General features: G+C 42.4%; 1 protein-coding gene across 1 annotated transcript in view; it reads left to right on the plus strand.

Moving 5' to 3' along the window:
- The window catches only part of HTR1F (5-hydroxytryptamine receptor 1F), a 169260-nt gene that overhangs the window by 124137 nt on the left and 20013 nt on the right, over positions 1-25110 (plus strand). The window lies entirely within an intron of this gene.

Consider the following 25110-nt stretch of genomic DNA (forward strand, 5'->3'; position numbering starts at 1 on the left):
ATATTTCTCGGCAAGGAAAACACCATGTTTCATTAGTCAAACTACATTAGTACAGTCAAAGAAGATGCTTATTGAATGTTGTTACTTTTTATCCATTAGTAGCTGAAATCAATTGTATCCACTTTTTAAGGAATATATTTATTTAAACTGAAGTTTTGACGGTATGTGTTGTTACCAGATGGGCAGCAGTAACAAAATTATCCTCCCTTTCCACTTTAAAGCAAGATGGCTCCTATACATGCATGATACTTTCACTAAAATAAACCTTTTTCCTATTCTTCCTGTACACCCATTGATTAGAAACTCAGAGCAGTACTTCATGGTTTCGGTTAAAATACAAACAGATAAAAAAACAAACCCACGAAGAGCGCTAACTGCTAAAATAATGCTAGAGGAGCAATTAATCTTCTCACTTTCAGTTTAGATTATGACTGCTAGTAGACATTTAATGCAATAGCAAGCTCTCTGCTGGCAGCACTCCAAGATGCAAAGCTGTGGCTAATTTGTATGACAGCAAGCGTCTGCTAAGCAACTCACTTCTGGCTAAGCCTGGCTTCCTGTGTTTCACAGCATAAAGCTGCATAAAATAGTCCACAGCCATGAAATAAGAAATCAGCCAGTTTGCACCCCAGTTGTTTCCAGTCTGGCAGTCACTAGAAGACAGTTGCTCCACAAACAGAGACCATTAACCAGCAGGAGCAAACCTGTGTCTTTATCCACAGCAAAAACAGTCAAAATCTTTCACATGCATCTATTATTTTGGAGGTAGCCAGGAGGCAGCCTGAACTGACTCATGATCAGGTGAGCTCAACAGACCAGCAGAGCTCCCCAAACAGATGCAAAGAGAGATCTCTTCAATGAAAATGCCACCAGCAACAAGCTTAGTCAGTACTAACTAGCAATAAAACAAAGAGCAATCCAGCATATGGCCCATCTTCCCTGGGCAATGGGGAGCTCAACCAGGTATTAACAGTTTCTTAATATCAGTTCCTGTAGCTTATTGTCTGTCCTAACTGAGCTGGGCTCTTTCAGCCCTTTTGGAATGTTTACCGAGAAAGTGTTGAACTACCTCATCAGCAATGTGCTGGTCAGTACAGGGTTTGCATGCCAAATCATCATAAAGTTCAGTTCTGAAGCCTGAGGTCATCATTCAGCTTGGGTAAATGCAAAAATAATGGAATTTAAGACAATAAAAATTCAAGGGTTTTCAGGTTGTGAATTTTTCTTCCACATCGACTTTGACAGCAAGTAAACTGCAGACATTTTGAACGCAAAACAGTTTTCCATGCAAGATGTATCTATAACAGGCAAGCATTACCTTATTTTTCACACACATAAATGTATTTAATATTACCATTGGACTGTTTCTAACCTCATTCATTGATGGACTTCTGCATTTTGACATTTCTCCCATCTTGTTTTCAAAGTGTGGAAGAAATATTAACAAATTAGTTGAGGTAGGTAGGAGGTCTTATCTGCCTTTTACATGCAGAAAACCAGAAGCTGAGGGAAGCAGGCACCCAGCACCTCAAAACTGGTGAGGTTCTGGGGTACCATTCAGCATACAAAAAAAAAAAAAAGAGAAGGAAACAATGGTTGTTTTCAAAGCTAGTGCAAGAACCACAGAATCACAAAATGGTCAAGGTTGGAAGGGACCTCTGGAGATCATCTGGTCCAGCTGCTTGCTCAAGCAGGGCCACCTAGAGCAGGCTGTAGAGGACCACATCCAGATTTTTAATATCTCCAAGGATAGAGACTCTACCACCTCTCTGGACAAGCTGTGCCACCACTCAGTCACCCTCACAGTATGAAAAAGTTCCTTAGATTCAGATGGAGACTCCCATGTTTCAGGCCCATTGGCTCTTGTCCTGCCACTAGGCCCTACTGAAAAGAGCCCGGCTCCATCTTCTCTGCACCTTCTTTTCAGGCATTTATATACACTGACAAGTTTTCCCTGAGCCTTCTCTAGGCTGAGAAGTCCTTTCTTTCTTCATAGGAGAGATGCTCTTCATAGGAAAGAAGTTCTTTCTTTCTCCTCCTTTCTTCATAGGAGAGATGATCTAGTCCTTTCATCATCTTAGTGGCCCTTCACTGGACTCTCTCCAGTATGCCTGTGTCTTTCTTGTAATGGTGAGCCCAGCACTGGACCCAGCACTCCAGGTGTGGCCTTGCCACTACAGAGCAGAGGGGAAGGATCAACTCCCTCAGCCTGCTGGCAACACTCCTCCTAATGCAGCCCAGGACACCATTGGCTTTCTTTGTGGCAAGCACACATTGCTGGTTCATGTTGAGCTTTGTGTCCACCAGAATGCCCCCAGGTCCTCTTTTGCCAAGCTGCTTTCCAGCTCATCAACCCCCAGAATATACTAGTGCATGGGGTTGTTCATCCCCAGGTGCCAGATTGTGAGCACGCCTTTGTTGAACTGCACAAAGATTCACATACTACAGTCTGAGGGAAGAAAATGAGATGTGAAGCAAAGCAGAAAAGGGGAAGGAGGAGAACAGGGAGAGACAAAGTCTGAGCAGTTTTCTCCCTACAGAGCCAGGCAGCCTGGAAATAAACTTTATTGAACTCATCACAGCTTAGATCCAACTAACAGAAGTGCCGGTTCCCTTCAAAGCTGCCTTGCACTTCTCAGGAGCTGAGCACGGAGGAGAGAAGGTTGTTTTGCCATCTTCACACCACACAGGGTCAGTAAAGCACACAGGATCCTTCTGGAAGACCAGTGTGACAACATTGGTCAGCACCAAGCACCCAGAGCCAGTTAAGACTGGGGAACTGCAAGCACTGTAATTTTAAAGGCTACAAGCAGCAGAGAAAAAAAAAAAAAAAAAAGTATCAAAGCACATCTTTTAAAATCTTATCTACATTTCAACCCTGCCCTCTCCATGTCTCAAAAGCCACCTTGAGCACAGGACAAGTGCTGAATGGAGACTTTGTCCCTTGCTTTAGACATAGCCATGGATATATGCTCAGCTTGCTTTATGTTCCACAGATACAAGTCACACAGAGTCAAACTACTACCATGTTTCCTGCCTCTCTTAGCTAAATACCTTGGTGTATGCCAATCCCTTCTTCCCCAGGCCCTGCCAGCCTGGCCTTCACCTGTGTCTCCAGCTTACTGAACACGATATTAAAGCACTTCACAACCTATTTACTCCCCTGATTCTCTTTTTTCTTTGACTGGAGAAGAATAACAAAAAGCCACTGAAACACCCTTCAAGCTCTAAACCTGCAAACAAGACGGGGAAAAAAAAAAAAAAAAAAAAAGAAAAAAAAAAACCAACGAAGCAGTCTAGTTTCAACAGAAAATAAATCAAGTAACACTTCTCTGAGCCATCCCTGCTATTCACCCCACTCCACGCTCTGACTGTTCTTACCCACAACACAATGCACACCCTGAATGAAGGGTAACAGTTATTTCAGTAGAAGGTCTGACACAAATGTTACTGGACAAAAGAGCTCATTTAAAGATCCTTGAGGGGAATGAGGAAGGCTATGAAATAATAACTTGTTCTGCCTTCTCTCATCCTTTGCTGCACAAGGAAAAAGATGCATTACAGACTGGTGTGCAGACAAGGAAACCCCAGCACAGATGAGAGAAGTGTCAAGGAGGAGAAAAGCCAGAGCAACAGAGCAGGCTTTCACCGAGGGCAGGACTCAGCCTCTGTGCAGAGGGATGTTCTCACAGGGCAGAGCAGCTTTGCTCAGCCACCGGACACTTCACAAAGGGGGCAGCCAGTACCCCAAGCCCCTGCTCCACTGGGTATGGGCAGCTGCAGCACCTGTGCAGGAACAAGCACAAAGCTGCGTCCACCATGTGGTCACCCTCCTGCATGCCCAGGGAGGCCCAGGAAGAGGCAAAACCAGAGCCAAAATCAGATAAGCAGGGTGGCAGCTCATCCCTTTGCTCAAGAATCACCTTGCGTCCGACAGGGCTGAGCTGCTGTGAAGTTCAGCCTCGGTTACGTTTCTTACGCGTGCTTTGAAAATAAAACCCAGCTTATCTGAAGGCTAGAAATCACGTATTATAGCGTACAAACAGGGGATTCTGGAAATACACAGATTTTTAGGTTGTTCTAGCCGTCCGAGGCCATTCACACTGACGGAGAGCTGCAGTGTCTGGATTTGGGTCATGCCCGCTCGCCGGGAACCAGACCGCTATCCCTCTGCAGCGGGGCACGCCTGGGCCGGCCGGGCCGGGGGAGCCTTTGAGCCGGAGCGCCCCGGCGGCTGCCGAGCGGCCGTTCCGCGGGCGGCCGGTTCCCCCTAGCGGTCCCGGGAGCTCGGCCTGCTCGCTTGGCCGCCCGCGCCGGGCCCCAGCCGCTCGGATCCGTCCCGGCAGCCGCCCCGCGGTGCCCGGGAGGTCAGAGCGCTGCCCTGCCCTCGCCCTTCCCCACGGGCAGCCAGGGACCGCGCAACCCGGGGCGGGGGTTCCCCCTTCGCAAGTTCGGCTGACTCCCCGGCCTCGCTTGAGCGGCTTTCCTCACACAGCCCCTGCGTACTGCCTGCATTGTCAGCACCTCTGGTGGCAGGGGCCCAGCTCCCCGTTGTCCCCAGCGTCGCACACGATGCTGCTCAGTGCCAGGTGTCACCTGGCCCAGCTATGCAGGTGTCCCCCGTTGGCCACGGCTATGGGTGCACCCATGCATGCAAATTAGCATCCGGCAGCACAAAGTGCCAAACAAGTTGGGGAAGCCATTAGCATGGCATCCATCCCCTTCCTGGCAAGGTTCTCAGACCCCAAATGTCTACCTGCACTCCCCTTCATTAAGGCTTCATTGATTGATTGTGATGAGTGATAATGATTGTGATGATTGATAATGATGAGTGTTTAGAGACACTGCAGCTACATACGCTCTGACAGACGCGCATGAAAAAGAGTTTCAGTCAAAGGTTGATTAATATGCACAATAATCATCGTTAGTAGATATTAGTAATCATTACTAGATCATTACTAGAATGATAACCCAAGAGGAGCCACTGAACATGCAGCAGGTTGAAGACTGGGTAGGTGGGAGAAGGGAGCAGAGGTGTGATAAGCTTTCCACTGGGTTAATTAGGTGAACCTGCGTTGGCAGAGGTCTCCAGACCTCCAGAGGTCCCTTCCAACCTCAACCATTCTGTGATTCTATAAAACCCACTTTAGCAGCATGAGGCTCCTGGGACATCCAGCCACCAGTAGCAAAGGAGGTTTCTTAGGAAAGAGAAGGAAACATGATGTTTGCTTGTTGCTGCTTCAAGATTAAAGTAGTTTACATCTCTGTAACATTTTGTTGTCTGAATGAGACTCTAGGGCATTTCAATTAAAGTTGACAAGTCTAAAAGGTTCAACAATGTTTGTGAGACCTCCCAGACAAGGGTCAGGAAGAACTGTCATTTGAAATGCTGTGCAGAAGTATCTGCACAGTTTGAAAACGTATATAGGGAAAAAAAAAAACATTGCAAATCACCAGAAATCAGTTCCCCTAGTAACTTCTAACAGTATATGCCTCAGATGCAGGTTGGAAGTCTCTAGGATGGTTTCTAGAAGAGCTGTTTCTTTTGTGTTGTGTCACTGGCTTTATTTCAGGATTAAATTCGAAGTATTCATGAGCAATACCCAAGCATGCAGGAAATAGCAACTCACCTCTCCATTTAAATTAATGACATTGAGTATAATAACTATTTTTGATTTGGACTTGTTTGTTGTTACCAGACTAGAGGTGTTGTTCACAGTTGCTCTTCACCACCTTTTGCTATTCACAGTACTGTGTAAAGTGGCCAAAACTTCATTTCCAAAAGCTGTAACCCCTCTTGTACTGTACTGGTGTAAAGGACAAAACAAGGCACAGGACAGTGAAGAATTTAGCTCTGAAAATACAGACTAGGCAATGACTCAAATCTCATTCTATGAAAGAAAAATTATTCACACTTCAACTTAGTTTGCCTTACTGTCTTCATAAATTTTCTGTTAAATTCTACTGACAGGATCCCTGGACTTTGTGCCATACTGGGCAGCAGGTTACAAATCATCCACATTCATAGGGCAGTGAGCACATAAGAGAAACACGTGCAAGAGCAGCAGCCCAGGAGTTTGAATGCCATTTTTCCCTCTTTGCTGGGCTGCATCTGGAGTCCCTGGTTCTGAGCTGACTGCAGAATGAGTGGATGTATGATTACAGCCCAGGAGAGGCACTCCGTCAATAAATATTGTCTAACTGCCTGAAACTCAGACAGCAGCACACTCATGACATAGTTTTCAGCTTTTTATGATTGGTCCCAACAGAGAGGGAGGCAGATGGAGAAGGATGGAAATAAAGAAAAGAAATGCATTAAAACACAGTAACAACACAGAGGTGGGAAGAAGAAAGTGTTGAAATTAATAATTAATTAATTTGCTATGTTCCTGTCACAAGATCACACTAGGGAAGGGGAGAGAAAAATGAACTGAAATCTCCCATGTGGTAAAGCCAAGTACTTGCAGGAAGTCCTGGTTGAGGCTCCTGTAGCCAGCTTTGAAAAAAAACAGGATTATAAGGATCAAAAGAAAAACCTTTGGGAGCATCTGAGGTGTGATTTGGATGCAATATCAATGCACACTGCCAGTACTGAGTAAAAAAGCTTTAAAGTCTCAACTGAGACTGGGAAAAGTAGAAAAAGACGCACGTATAGGCCTCAGAAATATTCGTACAACAACATAGAGCAGAAATGTTACAAACTATCCTTTCCAGAGTTAGAAATGGCCAAATGTAAGGGATACATGACCCCAGATATTTTCTGAGTAAGAGGAGAACTCAGGAGCTCACTCTTCCTAACTCTCCTGACATTTTCCCACTAAGGAATTTTCTCTGTTGCTTTGCCTAATCATTGATGTAAACCTGGGTTCTTCAGCTGGTCCCTGTCAGCTGTCCAATTCCATGTTACAGGAAAGTGAATCTAGAACTGTTTACGCAATTCACTTACAGCCTTATTTATTTATTTTTCCATATAGGCAATGCACTTGAGCTGCTTTGTGAAGTGGAAAGGAAGAGTGACAGGTCTTCTAACTCCTATGCTTCTGTCAACATCTCTTTTTTTGTTTTCCTGCCACATATGCTCTCTTTTAATGCTATACACACAAAAAGTCACTAGAACTAGAAATTTATTTCCTTTTACAAGTTTTGTTGAATTCTAAGGAGGAGGAAAAAAAATCAAAGATTACTCCAAATCTTTCACAATCATTGTGAGGCCGGTTAGAGTTATCTATGTTGCATTTCCAAGGAAATGCACAGTGGCAGTATGATCCTATCTCATTCCCTTTTGCTGTGGGCTATATTGCTGTAAAGGAAGTAGGACTTGGCTAATTACAAATATTTAGACACCCTAAAGACAAGCTAGTTTTAAGAGGTGGAGAGCTCACATGTTCAAGTTGTTTAGGGAGCTGTACAAACAATAACTTTACAGTCATCATGGTCATAAAGTGGTGCAAACCACATCCTCCTGTTCAATTGCCCAGGAAAGTGTGGGTTCTTCACAATATTCAACATTAGTTTGATGCAGAAATACCACAGGGACTCTTTCTACCTGTGATATTTCACCATATAATCAGCAAATACAAAGTAAACTCCTTTCCTTGTTCCCCTGTCCCAGCATATTTCTTTCTGTCACTACCTGACATACCCAGACACACATTCTAGCATGGGAGGTCTCCTTGCTCAAATGTACCTCCTGGAGTTTCATTGCTGAAACAGGCAGGAAGTTCAAACAATATCATCAGCATTGCAGGAGATCACAGATATAAAATGAGGTATCTATCTCCTCTACATTACAGAGAGTATCTGTCAAAGGCCCTAAGGTAAAATGAAGCAAGTTAATGATCTAAAACAGGCAATGACAGCAGCTTCTCCAGGCCCTGGAAAACTAAATGAAGACTGATGGTGAGCCAGATTGCAGAATGTGGCTTGAAGCACTACAAAAAGCAGTTAAACCCACAGTCCAGCACCAAGGGAGAGCACCTTGCCCACAGGTCTCTCTCTCTTCAACTGAGCTGGCATCTCCTCTGCCTGCAACTGCAGAAGGACAGTGCAGGAACATGCTGCCTCTCAGGGACATGCTGGCTCACATGTCACTGCAGGCAGGGAAAGGCCAGCCCACACACACAGCCAAGAAAGCTGCCAGACCTCTATCCGTATAGTACTCTCAAATAATAGAATCGTAGAATCAGTTGGAAGAGACCCTCAGGATCGAGTCCAACCATAACCTAACTCTGTGTGTACACATATGCAGGCACATTGCAAGAAGAGCCAGAAGCCACGAATGCATTGCAAAGAGCAAGCTTTATTTTAGTTACCTCTCTACTGGGGGATCTCTGAAGCCACACCTGAGCTCCCAGGCAGAGGTGACACCAGCAGAGATGCAGGTGCTGGTCAGTTCAGCCCTGCTGGAAAATCGCCGGGCCTGCTGAGCTCGCCTGCATTTCAAGGCTTCAGGAAGGTGCAGCCTCTCGCTCTTTCCCACAACAGAGCAGGAATCTCAGACACAGTGATAAGGTGCCTGGAGTTTCTCACAGGCCTGTATTATCTAACACAGAGGTTCTACTCATCAAGCACACAAGGTCAGTAAAACAATTAGTGTTATGTATGTGCTTTTTCTACAGACAGCTGCAAGTCACTGGAGCGTATTTACATTTAACTAACCTCCTCGCCAATCTTGAGCTACATTCCCATACACTCTGGCACTAAACCATGTCCCTAAGAACCTCATCTAAATGCTTTTTTTTAAACACCTCCAGGGGTGATGACTCCACCACTTCCCTGGGCAGCCTGTTCCAATACCTGACAACCCTTTCTGCCAAGAATTTTTTTCCTAATATCCAATCTAAACTTCCTCTGGCACAACTTGAGGCCATTTCCTCTTGTCCTAATACAAGTACTACCTCCTATATGGGCTGCTATCATTAAGCTGTGTTAAGGTATGGGCACTTCTGAGAGTTCTGAGGGCCTTTCTTATGCAAAGAAGTCCCCTGCTGACCAATTAGTACAGCTTGCCCCTTGCTTTGTATCATGCTGCAGGCACAATGCAGAGCAGGCCAGCATAAGCATGCTCCAGATGACTCTGGTCTTTGTTGCTAGGAAGAGGCATGGTGAGTATCACATCCCTCAGCAATGCATTTTCTTATCTGGCTGTATATATATTTAAAGCATTGCTAAGTTACCTGAAGCATAAATCCTTTAATAAACCAGCAAAAGATTGTCACTTCTGCTGCCATTTCTCCCCTGCTCTTTTAGATGTGCATTTCCATTTTCTCCTCTCATGTTATGTCCCACTCATTGTGGTGGTTTCCTTGCTCCAACCCCATCAGGATGATCTTCTCTCCCCTCACATTGGTACCACCTGCTCCTTTGCAGGTGGCCCACTGCTTTGCCCAGAGAGCCTTCACAGACCACAAGGCAGCCAGAGCCTGATACATAGTCCGACTTGCAGAGTCACTGCCCACAAATTCACTTTTTCGCTTTTACATATTTGCAAGTGTGCCAAGAGAGCAAAGTTGAGCATGCAGAGTTTTTCAAGCAGAAAACAGTGAAGTACAGAAATGCAAATATTGCCTTGTCCCCAAAAGACTAAAGAGTGCTCCCCAAGAAAATGGGCATTAAAGAAAATTAAACTGGGGATAAACTAAACATTTATCTGCATGACAGCTCTGTCAGTCAGCAGCTTTCTCTGTCAGGTGTCTGTTTTGTCCAGAGGCAGCTAGGGAATTCCTTCCTTCCAGGCTGCTTCTGCCTGAAATTCATCAAATCCAAAGGTATCAGCCAGCGTCCTTTGTGGACAGCCTTTTTAGATATGGGAGGTCCATGTGCTGTGCAATCTCCTTACTGACCTCCTTTTCGAAGCTGGTTAAATATATTACTAGTCCCAAACTGTAACAATCTAGCCACAAAACTCAAGTAGTAGAAGAGCAATGCATTAAGTACCTTATTTCCTATTTTAACAAATAAACAGGCAAAGCAGCCTCATCCCACTCTTCCATTTCACAGATGTGAAGGTTTTCTTCAGCCTTTTTCAACATCAGAGACTAACAGTTGAAAATACATTTGTATCAGTAAGACCAAGGTTCGAGTTGGCAGCAGGGTTCAGATCTTTAACTAACTGAGACACAAATGTTATTGATATCCTCACCTCTAATGTTCACAAAGGGCACAAAATGATACAAATACTTAAACAATCCAGCCTTAAACACCAGGAGTCAGGAGCCTGAGTTTTTTTCCACTTCTGTTGAGCTGTTTTATCTAACACAATTCCACTTGCTGTAGTGCCTGAGCTCTTTGTTGTCTTTTATACTGCATTATTTCAAAAATGCATCTCCAGGAGAGACAAGAAAGTGCAATTGTCCTCAGAGATAAAGAATCAAAACAGAGACAGAAGCTGCTTACTTGAGATCACAAAAGAAAACAGCAGCAAACTATTAAACCTAAGCCTCCTCATTTACTCTGAAATTATCTTATTCTCTTCTCAGGTTTCATTACAGCAGTTTTTAAAGTCTGTGAAATGTTAAAAGTCAGAAAACAAGCAAGGGAGGTCCTTTGACATAAAAGTACATGGTCTAGAGTAGAGATTTTCTGAAAGAATATGTAGGCACTTAATATTTTTAGCTAGTATCATTATTTTTAACCCCTACTGTTCAAAATCACTGCCAAACACAAAAACTGGGACTCAAACAGGTGGCATTTTAAAAGGTAAAACAAAACACACACAAAAAAAAAAAAAAAAAAGCAGGGGGATTGGACTAGATGATCTTTTGAGGTACCTTCCAATCCCAAACATACTGTGATACTGTGATGACTAATCGGTGAGAGCAATGCTGTAGTCAGCTTGTGTTGTCAGAGGTACTGGAAAGTTAAAAACCACCCGCAGGAGGAAATTTGGTACGAAGCCAGGAGGAAAAGAAGTTGAGCATACTTCTGTGCAAGTCCAGAAACAAATTTCCACTCTCTTCGTTCAATGTTAAGCGAAGCTAACTCCCCAGACTACCACCTGGTATCCTCTGGTAGGGCTGTGATCTTTCGGACATAGGTTGAGCAAGTTCAGCTGCATGCCAGCTGGCCCTTGTCACATCATCACAGCCAGCTGTTTTCTGATCCAGATACAGCTGACACAGGATTTGAGGAGGGGTACATCTGCCATAGGTGGGTAGGGTTCTTTGTTACCTGCATCTATCCCCATTCTTAGGGAATAAGCACAAAAAAATTAATGGGAGTCATCCTGAGCATTCGCCTTGTGTCAAGATAAATTTGTTCATTTTCATCTCTGCCCAAGCACCTGCTGAATCCTCTGATGTGAAGTGATTACACATCAAGTTAGTGATGAGGATAATAACTAAAATTTCTTAACACTTTGCACTGACGACTGGTTGTGTGTGACTCCAAACACAAGTCCCACAGTGTTCTCCGGCTCTCCCAGAGTATGCGAACATGATGAGGGCTTCAGACCTGAGAGCTGTTCCCACTACAGCTCTTCCCTCTGTGCGCATCCCAGGCAAACCCACTGCTTAGCATTTGAAGGTATTTTGAAAGACCAGGCTTAAGAGAGCCGCTAGCAATTCCCATTTTCACCCTGAGCTTCTTGATCTTTAAGAAAGGTCTCTTTGGAGGATAACCATTTTTCCCCCATCCTTGGAGGGTCTCTGTGTGTTCCTTATGACCATTTCAAGAGAATTTGCCCATATTCCCAGAGCTAGCTGGGGCTATTGTTTCCTTTGATTTAGAAGAGAAGATCCCAACAGTTTTTACTTCTTTAACATAAAAAATGGCAAGTTTCATTTAAAATGAAATCTTGAACTTCTTAGTCCATTCTTCGCCATTTAGTTCCCTCCAGTTTTGCATGGTTTTCCCTTTTTAAACTAAGAATAAGAGTCACAGACCCACATTTCAGGTCACATCAACTAAATCAACCTCACTCAAGGTATTTTTCTACAACCATCTTCTCTAAGTTGCTAATGTTAGTCACAGAAACAAAATTTTATGCAGCATCACCCTCTGTTGGTTCACTGGCCTATGGTTGCTAATGGTTTCTTGATAACTGAGAAATTAAATTTCCTGTGATACAAATCTCAGGAGTATTTCTCTCTCTAATAGCATTAAATAATTCTTTGTTCATATCCAAATTCAACTCCCCAATCTATCCCAGAAGGGCCTCTTTGACATCCTTTCCTAGAATGATTTTGATCATAACTAATCTACTTTATCCACATTATCACTTCTTATAATTTCTTAACATCTTTAAAATATGATTCTACTCCTCCACTGCCTTTAATCTGTTATTTCTATCATTTCTGTACAGTGTGTTTCCAACATGATTGCACTTTGTCATGTAATAATCACTGCTGCTATTCCACCTTGAGGCAGTCAATGTCATATTCTGTTTAATGCTTTGCACATCACCTGCAATATGCTTGCCTGGTGCCAAGGCAAGAGCATGTCTTTTGTCTCTGTTGACCACATACTTTGTAGCCATGTAAAAGTAAATAATTTTACTATTGATATTGCCAACTTGACTACAGTTGGCAGCAGTATTACTCCTTTTTTTCCCTTCCCTTTTTTACTAAAAAACAGCTGTAAGGATTTCACTACCAAACCATTTTCCTCCTTTCCTAGTTTAAAGCTCTTCTCATAAGTCTTGTGAAGTGAAATCCCAGTAAGCTGTGTCTTCGGCATTATCAACCCTCAAAGAAGTCCCATTTGCATGGCTTTTCCTCCTAACCACAATCCTTGTACCAACTGTACTAAGCTGTAATAATTTTTCTGGCTTTCACACTTTTTTCCAAGGACTAAAAGTATTTTACCAAAGTGTACCTGAATGCACTGTTCTTTGAATATCACTCTGGCACAGCTATTTTTTATTCACTCCAGGCATTGACACTTGCCTTAACAGGAAAAAATCTACTGCTGATCCTTCCTATGACCTTCGGGATCCTTTTAGCCTCAACACTCTGTCCCAGGTTCTTCCTAGGGGTCACAGTCCATGATCCTCCCACTCACTAGTGACAACCTTGCCAATTCTTCCTCAACCAGGGTTGTTCATGCTCCTAGATGTGCCCTTTTGGGGGCACTCTCTTTAAATGACAAGCTCAACTATATCAGACGATACGATATGCAGCTAAAAAAACCCCACTAAGCTACAGATGGATTGCTCCTGTCAGAGATAAAAGCAATGTGAGCAAAGCTGAAATGGTACCTTAGGACAGTAACTTTTGCCACTCTTATCAAGACGCTGGAACAGGGGTTCTTTGCTCATATGCTTCAGGTAACATATACATATAGAAAAATTAAACTAGAAGCAGAACACTTGCTGCCTCTCCATTTTTTGACTTTTACACTACAACAAACAAATAACATTTTTTATCAAAACAAAACAAATTTAAAAAAAAAAAAGTGTGGCTCGTGAAAAGGGGTTGGATAAAGACCACAGTGGACAGAAGCCACGCTATGTATTGCCAGGATCACAAGGACAGGCAAGTTTCCTCAGTCTAGCACTAGCTACATGGCAGGGAAATGCAGTAGATTCCTCCATACCCGTTACCTGTCTGCTCTGCAAAGACCCATCATAAAGATGCCAACCTAGAAGCTGGTTTCTGTGGCACAGACACCAATCCACTAGGAATGTACAGCTTATTTAAGGCAGGCCAGCCACGCTGGCAGAGAGAAACAGTCTATAATCCTTCTTAAACAAATTGAGGAGAAACTTGTAAAGAATCAGCTAGTATTTTTCTTTGAAATAGAAATGTTCTTGTCTAGTATTACAATTCTGAATCACCCTGTAAAATATCATACAAAGTTAGAACAGTCCAGAGCCATCTCCAGAATGTCACTTCTCTTATATTCCTAAAAGAGAGATGAATTTCACAATGTCTGGGTTACACTGTTTCACAGCTGACCCCTTATTCAAATTATAAAGCAGCATAGAGCCACTCAAGTATTGGTGCAGAGCAAATTCAGTCAAAGTTCATCAGGGCTGAGCTCTACATTGATGGCACTAAAACTGGAAGAGAAAAAACATTGCCTGCTCATCAGATGGTGTCTATATATAAAGTGTTTGCTGAGTGTGAACTTCAGAGCTGGGACTGGTCTTGACATTGTCTCTAGTAGATGTATTCTAGGCTTTTTTTTTTCTGCAGATATGCTAATTCTTAATTTGCATTTAAGCACAATGGCTTTTAAAATGCAAGCTGTTGTGTGATAACAGTAGAAATTCTCTGCCAGTTTGGTTTTTTATATGCAGCTACTAAGTCAAATGAGACTCATGCATTTGAAAATAATTGTACAGATTAACATTACGTCATTCTCTGTGGCTTTTCAGTGTTTGTGAAGAAAATGTGAGGCTTAGCTGGCACCAATGCCTGCATGCAGCCATGGCTCCTGTGTTTTCTTGCTGAACAATCCAGGGTTAGCAGATCACCAGAAGAATCAGTCTGTAATGCTTTCTTCTAGACAGAAAGGCACACAAAAGGAGCACACTCAATATTTGGCCCCATATTTCCATGCACATTATTTGTGTAATCGTCAAGAGAGATCTTCAATACATGAGCACTACAAATTGTCATTTTTCTGTGCCTTCTTGGAGCTGATGCTCAAGTTATTTCTTGCATATAAAACAGATTAAAAAAAATAAAAATCACACTGCAGGAAGAGCTTGTTTAACAAAAGCTATGTTTATCTCATCAGCTGTGTAGCTCAGCAGGAGTGGTTTGACAGAGCACAGCATGGGCTGGGGGGATTTTTTTTTGGACTAATCACGGTCTGATCCTCTGAACTGAACACCCCTTAGCAGCTGGAGAGCATGAGGTGTACCCTTGGGCTGCATGCTCTGCTTTAGCTCCATCAGAAAAGATGCACCGTTTTCTGTGTGCTCCAAGGCTGCTTGACTATATGAACCCAGCACAGTAATCAAAGCACAGACCATGGGGAGTTTCTTTCTAAAAGCACATTTCTGACCCAGGCTAACACTGTGTGAGTGCATCTGCCAACAGATGACTACAGAAAATAACAGCTACGGAAGAATCTCAAGGATAGAACATGGATGCCAGCTTTAGTGTGATCAAGCCTCTCGGTACCAAAGTGATTGGTACATATAAAGCTCAAGTTGCTTTTTGCCATTTGACAAGCCATATTTAAAATGTGATTTTCCAAGAACATGCTATGCAGAGAAGATAACAACTGAAGCTGAGAGCTAAAGAATATTTTGTATTTAGCAAAACGTTTCCTCTGTGCCGTCCTCTATACCCTACACCAAGCCATTCCCTACATCAAAATTAACTCCAGTGTAGGCAATAATATCAACAGTTCCAATAAACTGCTGCAGCTGATCATAGATGGGCAGTGATAACTACCATGGATTAAATTATTTCTGCCTTACACCAGACTGATATCAGGAAGAAGGCCTTAAAATGCTAACAAGAAAAGGGAAAAAAATCATTAGTCTTCAGATGCACTTTACAGACACACTGACATGAGATTTCCAATTGTGTATCAGCAATTCAGATTCTTTTTCCTAAAGAAAGAAATTATATTCAAACGTTATTCTAAGAGAAGACAAAGACTGGGATTTTGAGTGCACAAAAGAAAGACTATTTCAGGTTTTGGTTTCCACAGCAACTTTTAATTTTATTCCTCATGTGTCTCTCTGTCTAATAAGGTCTTTCACAACATTTATATATAATGAGATGTTCTGTTGATGGGAAATTGTTAAGAAATTAGTTTCTCAAGGAAAAAATATATTTTTTATATATATTCACAGTTTCACAAAGAGAAATGTACATATGCATAAAAATGTTTGCATACATATGTACATTTTTATTTTGCTATATATAGCACCAAGAAATAGGCAACCACTGTGGATTACACAAGAATGACAATGATAAAGAATGTGACAGCAGGTGCAGCTGGCAGATATTCAGACCTGGAGGCAGGCAGTGCTCATGAAGGTATCCTAGCTCTGCAGACAATAAGTTGCCTGATTAAGGAGACAACCCCAGTGACACACTAACTTGTATTGTTCAGCTCTAATCTACCTGATTTGAATATTTCAAGCAAGTTGAAGATAAAGGCAAACAGCCAGGCCAGAGCTTTTCAGTAGTTGGCTCACTCGTATTTTTTTTTTTTTTTCCATACAACACTCCTCCCTCACATAGGAGATAAAGTGAGTACAAGCAAGACCTTTATGTACTAAGCACATTGTTCTGCATGTGGCCACTTGTTTTGCACAGAAGAGAGGGGTGTATACTTCAGAGATAATAAATCTAACATAGAAAGGATTTCAGGGGGCTTGTCCATGGTTTCTTTTTCATATGCACAAATGGAAATCCAAAATATAAGCACAGCTAGATACAAACACTACTTTGTGGCACAAACTCTTTTGGACTGTGGTAGCAGTCAAACAAAATCAATCCAGAAAGCATTTACCTTTGTTCGCTCAGCAGTACTTATTGTCAGCTGAGAGAATAGAATGAGTGGAAACGAAAATTTCAGAGCTCGGAACAGAGTGATAAGATTAAAGTCAGAAGATCCAAAATTGTTTCATCAGCATAAAATGCCTTAATATTGTAGAGTCTGTGTTTACAGTATCCTATTTCCTGTTATAGCTCTGTTAGTGAACAAGCCTTTCATGGTGGGTTGACCTTGGTTGGCTGCCAGGTGCCCACCTGAATGCTCTCTCACTCCCTCTCCTCAGCAGGACAAGGGGCAAAAATATGATGAAAAAGCTTGTGGGTTGACGTAAGGACAGGAAGATCACTGTCACAGTTTAACCTGAGCTAGCAATATAACCATGACAGCTGCTCACTCATTCCACCCCCACTCCCCAGTATAGGGGAGAATCAAAAGGGAAGGGAGAAACTCATGTAATGAGATAAACACAGTTTAATAAAATAATACTAATCTACCACTGTTAATTATAATATGTATAAAATAGAAAATACAAAATAAGATACTAAATGCAATTCCTCACAAACTCTGTCCACAGTGAGCAGCCAATCCCAAGAAGCAGCACCTGGTCCTGAACAGCCAACCCCAGAGAGAGAAGAGAGATAAGCAGAAAGGCCCAACGGCCTCTACAAAATGGTAGGATGTCAAAAGGCTGAACTAAAGAAAGTCCCAAATGGAGCTCAACTGAAATGCAGCAGAACCAGAATGGGTCTCCATCCCCTCAGCCAGAAAATCTGACTTTCCTTATATAAAAAGCATGAAGCTAATGGCATGGAATATTTTAATTTATCAGTCTAGATGTCAGTCAAGTTCTGCCCCATCTACACCCCACTTCCCAGCTGCCTCACACCTGTGGGTAGAGCTCAGAAAGACCTCGGTTCCCAGACAACAACTCAGATAACACCCTGGGACAGAGTTAATGTTATCTTCTTTTTCTCAAACTATGTCCAAACAATGACCATGCTTAGCTATGAAAAAGAAAGGTGTCAAATTGTATGAAGAAAATTAACTCACTTTCAGTTAAACCAGCACAATCACCCACCAGTTAGTGTCATGGGCAAAGCAGACTTGACTCGGGGAAATTAATTTAATCTATTTCCAATTAATAACAAAGTAAGATAGTGAGAAAATAAAATTTTAAAACACCTTCCCCTCAACCCCTCTTCTTCGCAGTTTTACCTCCCTCTCACCATCCCCAGCACTGCAATGGGATGGGGAATGAGGGTTAGGGGCAGTTCATAACAAATTGTCTCTGGTACTCCTTCCTCACACTGTTACCCGGTTCCAATGTATGTTCTTCCCATGAGATATAGCCCTTGAGGAACTGTTCCAATATTGGTCCTTCCCACAGGCTGCAGCTCTTCAAGAACTGCTCCAGTGTGGATCCTTTCCATGAGATGCAGTCCATCAGGAACAGACTACTCCAGCATAGGTCCCCCATGTGGCCAAAGGTTGTGCCAGAAAACCTGCTCCTTTGTGGTCTCCTCTCCATGGCTGCAGCTCCCACCAGGAGCCTACTCCAGTGTAGGGTCCTCCATGGGCTGCAGGGTAGATATCTGCTCTAGTATGGACCTCTACTGGCTGCAGAGTGGCATAATGCTTCACCACGATCTTTTCCATGGACTGCAGGGGAATCTCTTCTCCAGCACATGGGCTGCTTCCTCCCCCTCCTTCTCCATTGACCTTGGTGTCTACTGGGTTGCTTGTCTCACATTTTTCTCACTTCTTTTCCTCACGTCTGCAGAACAGTGTTTTTTACCCTTTCTTAAATAGGTTATCACAGAGGCACCACCAGTGTTGCTTGTCAGCTTAGGCCAGCAGCAGATCCATTCTGTAAGCAGCTGAAGCTGGTTCCGTCCAACATGGGGCAGCCCCTGGTATCTTCTCACAGAAGCCACCCCTGCAGTCCTGCAGCTACCAAAACCTTGCCATACAAACCCAAAACACCTTCTCATTCTTTAAAGCTTTGCTTCTTTTTAGAAATGTCAGTAATAATCTGACCTCTTCCCAAAAACAATGTGGAAATCCTGCTCAGCTGAGGCGTTACTGAGACACACTCAGCTAAATCACGGACAAGGAACACCTGTGTGGTGACTTAACACACTTGGAAAAAAGTGCAGTTACAAGAAAAAAAAAAAAAAAAAAAAAAAAAAAAAAAAAAAAAACACCTGCAATTGGGAGGGTGCTGCACAACCCTAAACCCTAAACCTGCAGACACTGATTGTTCATCCTGTCCTGCAGTGCAGCTCATCCCGTCCAGGAATACGCCAGAGGAACGTGCACCTACGTACAGCACTGACCAGGCAAAGACAAAGCACTTCACAGAGAGTAAAATCCTTACTTCAGAAGTCAGTGTTCAGTCAAAGGGCCACTGATTTCCCAGAGGAGTTGTGCCTTCAGCCAATGTCTCCTGAGCTGCTGAATCTGGGTTGCAACGCATAACAGTCTCTTACAATATTCTTCTCCCATATCCAAAGCACAATACTGAGACTTCGCAACTCTGTGCTGGGATGAACCCTTTGTTAGTTTGGGATCTAGAAACCCTGGCACTAGTCACAGAGTCACAGAAAGGTGAGAGGTGCCTCTTGAGATATTCTAGTCCAAGCCCTTGCTCAGGCAGGGTGAGCCAGAGCAGGTTGCTGAGGGTTGTGTCCAGTCTGGTTTTGATTATCTCCATGGAGAGAGAATCTATGCCACCCTGTATGTGGTCCAACAGCAATGAATATCTACTGTCCATCTCATCAGCTGACACAAAATATTGCAGAACAAAACTGACCTCCCTTGCCCAGCCCGAACATACACTGACCTCCTTTGCCATAGGAAATCAGCTATCTGTCTCTGTCTTGCACAATAAAACTATTTCTGCTCAACATGTTGCTGGACTTCCTATACTAACTGGTTTGCCAGAATTGCTCCAATATTGGGTATTTTTTGAAGCATCATGTGGAAATTTACAGAATTATCAGCTGGAAAATCAAAGAGCAATTGCTTGAGATGCTACACTTATGTTTTCCTTGTTGTGCTAAGATGCAGAAAGGATCTATTTGGCGGAAGGATTTGTAGTATTTAAACATAAGAAATAATCTACAAAAATGTAAGCTGCTGATATAACATCAATCTAATCTCACGCAAACAAGGAACAAGAGAGAAACTCAAAATCCCCCATGAAGCTAAGCCAAAATCCTCTGAGAACCAATGAGTGCAAATCTGTATTGAAGCACAGCCATCATATGGACATATCTGGCTTGCATTCAGAAAAGACAGATACTGTACTAGCATGACTCTACCAGCCAAGGGTCGAGTGCAAATCCTCAAATTCAATGTTGGCTGGCAAATCTAGCTAACTCAGGAGAGGGATGATCAGCCCACTTTTAAAGAGCCATGGAGATACACTCCAAATTTAGCTAGTCCTGTGATTGTACTGTAGCATTATACACCCCATGTAAGGAGTCCCTGAATTCTCAGGTTTATCTGCTGATGAGATGCTTTTGCTTTGAGAGAGGGCCTGGGTACCATTTCTTTTTCAAAGAGAAAACAGAGGGATGAGAAGTTTTGCCTTGAGGAATACAGCAGATGACAGAGTTGCAAAGTTCATTCAGAACCTTTCTGGGGTAAGACAAGGACCAAGATGCAGAGTTTGAGTACAACCTTTGTGACCATGAGGCAAATTACCAGATGGTATCCCATGAAAGCTGCTCAGGCTTTTCAAGATTTTTTCACCAAGGAGACTGAATGTAGCCAGTGAGACTCAGGTCAGATGTCCCAAGCAGATTTCAATGAAAGGAATAATCTACTGCATTCCTTCTCTTGCAGCAAGAGATCATTCCTTATCTCTGGCTGTTCCAGAGTTCTCTATGCCAGGTATCAGATTAGTTATTGTCAAGGCATGGCAGCCTGGATCAGTGCTAGACAACAACACAAGCCTTCACAGAAAAATAAGAGAGTAGGAATCAGGAGCCAAAACAGGCCAATTCAGAGCAGCCACCATCTGAACAAGGGAGTCCAAGAGGCTTCTCCGGGTACTGTGTACTAAACTCTGTGTGAATTGATTTGTTAATATAGTCAAAACCACTAGAAAATACACGGGAAACCCAGCAACAGATGTAGTGGTAGCTTGATAATGACAAGAGACAGAATCTGGAGGAAGTGGAGCAAAAAGCCTCCTCACACAGCTTGTTTCTGCTCTTCTTGGCAGAAAGTTTTACTTTTGCAACTGCGCAAGGAGTCTCTTGCAAGAGTTCTTTTTCTTGGAAAATATGATTGCTTTTTATAATTAATCAGGTAAAATAGCATCTGTTTTCTACAGTGAAGCTCAGTCCACAATTTCTTGGTTATATACAATGTTATTAACAATGACATAGGCGTAGTACTATTCAGAGAAAGCATTACATTATTTCAGAGATATTTTGTTATTGTGTCTGAACTGAGTAAAATCACTGATAACCAAGGCTGTCTGAGAAGTCTCACTGATAAATGCTTGCTTAGTTTCTCTGAGGTGGATGCCTATTGCTGTGAGTGGTACAAAGCAGCATATTAACTATGGAGGAAAAAAAGTAAGCTGGCTATGATGTTTTTCCATAATGCAAGACAAATGTCACCCAAGGACAAATAAAATGCTGCATAGTATATGTTTGGATTTGTCAAGTGAGCTTAGATTTACAGAAGCTGAGGCACTGGAGTAGTTTATAGTCAAGAGTAATTAAATTTCTATTATATATTGGCAAAACTAAAAAAAAAAAAAATATCAAGGAGACCAGAAGTATGTGTCTAAGGAGAAGTTCAGTGAGAAGCACGAGAAAATCCCCAAAGTAGTCACAATTTGAAACCTATTGCTTTCTCCCTCAAAAAAAAATTTATATATATATATATATATATATAATTTTATAAAGAAAAAGTTTCACTGAGAGGATCTGGAAGCTACTAATGCAACTGAATGAAGAATGTGATTGTATTTGATGCTGAAAAGGAAAGAGAACTGTACAATAAAATACTTGGAGAAGATAAAAATCAATAAACTAGCACTTGAGGCCATTGGGAAGACAACTTTAAGGAATTAAAGAGAAAAGTGGGTAATTGTTTGAAGAAGCACCATTAAGAGCACAAACACAAACTATTCCAGGACAAAGAAGTGATAAGAAATGTAGTAGAAGTCCTACTTGATTAAATCATGAGCTCCTCGCTGCCTCCAGCACATGAAAGTTGCATACAAAATTGTGGACTTCAAGTAGCTGAGAACAAGTTAACATTGACCAAAAAAAAACCTCCACAAAAGCAGAAAAACCAAGTCACAAAGACATCAAAGCCAGCAGGACAATATTCCACAGGTGTTCCACTTATTACAGAAGAACCAAGGAAAGTTTTATTTATTCATCAGAGAAGAAAAGCTATGACAAAAGATGCCAGGAAGGCAAGGCAAAAAAATATAGCTGAAAGAAGTACCAACATACAGCCGAAAGAATACCAATTTAGGAAACCAAGGTTTTAATTGATTTGGCAAATACCCTTAGAACATTTGCCCCATTTCCAAAGTCTGTGAGAAAATTATTTCTCTTACACATTTCAATCCTGGTGTTGAAAACTGGGATTTTAAATGAATCTTGTTCATAATCTGAAGTTACATTCCAATTTATGGAATTTGAAACAACTTTTTGTTAACTACTTTTTTTCCCAGATTCGGTGAACAGGAGAGAATAAGGAACTCTTCAGCAGCATTGCAATACCTGCTGTTACCAGAAGATAAGTTGTTCATAGATTAATCAGAAAACAGACATCATGAATATTCCCAAGAGTGCCCTGTACAAATTATGAGTGAAAGCCCACACAATAAACAGGAGAGTTTTATCTATAATCATAGTTAGTGCTAAAAAGTACAAGTGACATTCAATCAACTGTGCATATGACTGAATAGTCAGCCTGAAACAGCAGTGGCAAGGCAGAGCTGTTGCAACAGCCCTGGAGCAGGACCTCACCCTCCTGATTTTTTTTGTCAGAATGTACAAATACACTTCAACACTCATCGCCTTTTAAAAGCTCTCTCACAATGACTATTCAATAAACAGCATTTTCCTAGCCATTTTGACAAGGCCACACAAGAATATGTGGAAGTTTGCAGTTTAAAACAGTTGCCTTGCTTAAATTTTTTTCTGGTGCAAATAAAACCAGTATAAGATCATCGAAAGTGTTCCTGCAATTAAGGACAAAGGCATGGTAAATATATTCATAAAAATATCTCCAAGTTAGTTATTTTCCATATGAAATTAAAAAAAAAATAAATAAATATATATATATACACACAGCTTGGATTATTCTTTGGATTACACCAAAACGCCTGTCCTGTTACAAAATCAGCGTGACAGAAAAGTTATATTCTTCTTTCTCAAAACATTTAACAGAACAACTGCAAAATGCCTGGACATGATCCTCTGCCACCCACTCTCAGTGAACCTGCTTTAGCAGGAGGAGGAGTTAGACCCCTGGTGAGACACTGAAGCAGCACCAAGACCTTTCCCTCCTTCCCCTCACCCCTCCTGAGGTGTGTGTCTCATGGCTTTTAGCACACTGGTGTGCAGCTCATCAAACCAAGAAGCAGAATGCACAGTGGCAATGGCAGGCATCAAAGCCATGCCTAGTTTTCCACCTTGAGAGAAGAGTGCAGAGCACTTCACATGTGACAAAAGCGCATCCTTCAGCAGTCGTGATCAGCAGTTAAGGTCCTAATGACAGGCAGTGTAAATGGAAAAAGCAATTAATCACACTATTAAGTATTAAGCTGCAATGACCCAACATCATGCTCACTCTTATCATTCTCCTCTGTCAAACCCCATCTCCAGTCTCTCCTGTTTTTCTCTCTCTGCTTCTATACAAAATCATTCAACTCACAGATCTCTATGTCTTATCCCAAGCACCAAGGGATTCCTGCCTCAGCAGATGCACAGGCCCACTACTGGCTAATCCCACCTTCTTCCTTTCAAAGCTGAAGCCATTAGCAGAGCTGACAGGCCCACTAGAATAGGGATCAGCTGTTGACAGCTTAGATGTAATACATACTCCTGCAGTCAAAAGGTGAGTTGCAGATAGCTAAAAAAGAAGCAAACTGTCTGAAACTACCTACCACTTGTGCCAGTATTATAACCCATACAAAAGATGAGCAGAAAATTAACTGAACTTGTTCAATTATGTTCTGCCTCAGGAGCATTATACATGTCCCAGCCTTTCGCACAATCACCCCCACTAGCCACATTATTCTCTTTGGCTTAATAAGTTTTATTAATCACACACAACGAGCTCAAAAAGCATGAGGGCCAATTTTATTGCAGAAGGAAGATACAACAATTAGGCAGCTGAGGCCTTTTAGTGCCTGTAATATGTGGGTTTGCCTGAGCTGTGGGTTGATAACTTGAGCTTTTAGCTAGCAGTAAACAGGCAATGATAAAAGCCTGGCTAAACTACAACGCTGTAAGCTCATTTTCTGAGAGGTTGCAACAGGACTTACTCTTGAAATGAGAAACTGGGCATACCATAGTCTATGTGACTGTTAAGAGCTATGGAACTGAGTACTGGCAGCACAAAGGGACCTATCTCTTTGCCAGAGCACCTTGTTTCAGTCCATCAAACAGAGTCTCCTCAGAATTTCTACGACATGCTAACACGATGCAGTTGACTGGACCAATTCCACCAAATACAAATTAAAGGGGAAAATAAAATCATGAATACAGAAGTCATGCTTTTCAGCCAGGGCTAATTATCACAGTGATGTTTCTCCAGAGGTTTTCACCCCCACGCTACCATCTCCTTATCTGTCTGCATTAGATCTTACTCTCCAACATTCCACTTGGTGCAAAGGAATTATGAAAAGCTATTGCTTTGCATCCTAAAAATCACAACACACGTGCACCATGACTGCCAAAAGCAGACTGCTCCACAGCCTAACACTCTTCATTTTGACAGCCATGTCATCCTTCAGTCTGGCTTCAATGGCCCAGCTTTTGAATAAGACAGACCCAAATTACTGTAGTTGTCTGCAAGAATGATCTGTGCTTACTTGTCACACTGAGCAACACCAGCCTAGGAGGCCAGGTTTAGACCCAACTGGGCAGTTCCCTAGGAAACAAGAGATTTTCCCCCTATTTCAGAGGCTTCCAGTCACAACTCCTTGAAAGCACCATGACTGTGAAAGGTCCCAGCTGACAGGGAGCACAAAAAAGGATGCTGGATCGTGCCCACCATGCACTGCCAGCTGTGGGCCCACAGAACTGGGGACCCACTCCCTGAGACTACAACACTGCTGTGGATTTCACTAGAGCTACAAAACGCTTTTCCCAGCCAGTATCATTGAAAACCTTTTCTCACTAATTTCTCCCAGAAGCTGTATCATGAAATGGTGCATCTCATTCCTCGCAGATGACATCACATGAAGAATCTGTACACAAATCTGAGATGATGACACGTCATCGACATGTAACACCACAAGAAAGGCTCTACTCAGTTACTCAGCAGGTGTGAACAGACTGCCTTCTGTAGGCACTTTTTGATAAGGCAGAGAGTTGTTCTTCATGTCTTCTGACTAAAATGAAAGGCTGGCATGATGGCAGTAGATTCCCACCACATGGCTATTTAGAAGTGACAAAGTAAAGTGCAATTAAAAGGCACTGGGAGATTCTCATGCCTAAG

Source organism: Columba livia, chromosome 1 (genome assembly GCF_036013475.1).
Source record: "Columba livia isolate bColLiv1 breed racing homer chromosome 1, bColLiv1.pat.W.v2, whole genome shotgun sequence".
In the NCBI taxonomy this organism is placed as follows: domain Eukaryota; kingdom Metazoa; phylum Chordata; class Aves; order Columbiformes; family Columbidae; genus Columba; species Columba livia.